The sequence below is a fragment of the Alligator sinensis genome, unplaced genomic scaffold (genome assembly GCF_000455745.1).
Source record: "Alligator sinensis unplaced genomic scaffold, ASM45574v1 scaffold40_1, whole genome shotgun sequence".
NCBI classification, from domain to species: Eukaryota; Metazoa; Chordata; order Crocodylia; family Alligatoridae; genus Alligator; species Alligator sinensis.
Genome location: NW_005842595.1, coordinates 103,569 through 104,856, shown reverse-complemented (window position 1 = coordinate 104,856; position 1,288 = coordinate 103,569).

Below are 1,288 nucleotides of genomic sequence, written 5' to 3'. Positions count from 1 at the left end.
AGAGTGAGGTCACGATTTCTTTCCTACTTGTTGAATGATGAGCACAAAAAAAATAGCAGGTTCTTGTCTCCTCCAAAGGAAGAAGGCTTCTTTTTGGCTCTTCATTCAGAAATACTACAAATATTAAGTTTCATTTTACCGTCTGCAAAAATCTCAACCCTTAAAGAGGCTGAAGGATGGTTGTTTATAAAAATACCTTTTCCCCTGCTGTGTGCAAGGCACCTGAACGAGATGTAACCTAACACGACTACAGCTTTAAACAGTTTTCTCAGGAGGGCAGGGGATTTTATTCAATCATATTTCACTTCTTTGCCATCTGTGCCATCATAAAGCCAGTAGTGCAAGAGTCCAGAAACCAGGTGAGGGGCAATGACTTTTTTTTTTTTTTTTAAAGAAACTTTTCATGTTTCAAGCCAATTCAAGCCCCAATCCATGAATTAGTTCAGAACTGTAAGTGGCTCTACAACCGGCAAGCATCCTCCACCCCCACTGGAGGCTTCAGATATTTCCAAAGTCTTTTGGGAGCCTGGGGTTCGGACGCCCCCAAGTTTCACCTGCCCTCAGCCACACGGCTGCAGGAGCCAGCTAGGGAAGAGGTGAGAGGCAATGAATTCTTAGGGTGAAGGTCAGCAGGGCTGAGCTTTCCCCACTGCCCCCTGCCTGCTCCCCAGTATCCCGTCCCCTGAAGGGCGATTCCTACCTCTTCCGCAGCCGGCTCAAATCCTTCCCCAGCAAGTGGGAAACCTGCCACACCCCAGACCCAGCTCCGTGCTGGGGTGCAGGCGGCCCCTGCACCCCCAACCAGTGGCTCTCAACCTTTTTCATACCAGGACCCATACGTAAACATGGAGGGCCAGTCCCGACCCGGTGCCCCTCACTCCCGCACTGTGCGTAGTAGGGTCTGGAGCATGGGGGCATGGGGCCAAGCAGCCCCTTGCAGGCTGGGACTCTGCCAGCGGACAAGGGAAAAGCCACGGTTTCATAAAGTTTGTTGCTTTATTTTTAAAATCGGTGACTTTTTTCTTTCGTAACATGCTCTTGCTGTGATTCTCCACCTTTTGGAGACTCGAGGCAACTCTTCTGCACCACCCGCGACCTTGGGCTGATGCCAAGGTGACCCCCGGTGCCACCTTCCCCGCACGTGGGGACGTGCAGCCTCCGGAGCGGTGGCAGCGCCCAGGCCCCGGAGGAGGGCGGGCGCCGTGGGGCTGCGCAGCTCCCAAGGGCCCCGCCTCGTGCAGCCCCAGCCCGGAGGCGGCTTTCCCGGGACGTGCCCGCGCCGCACGGC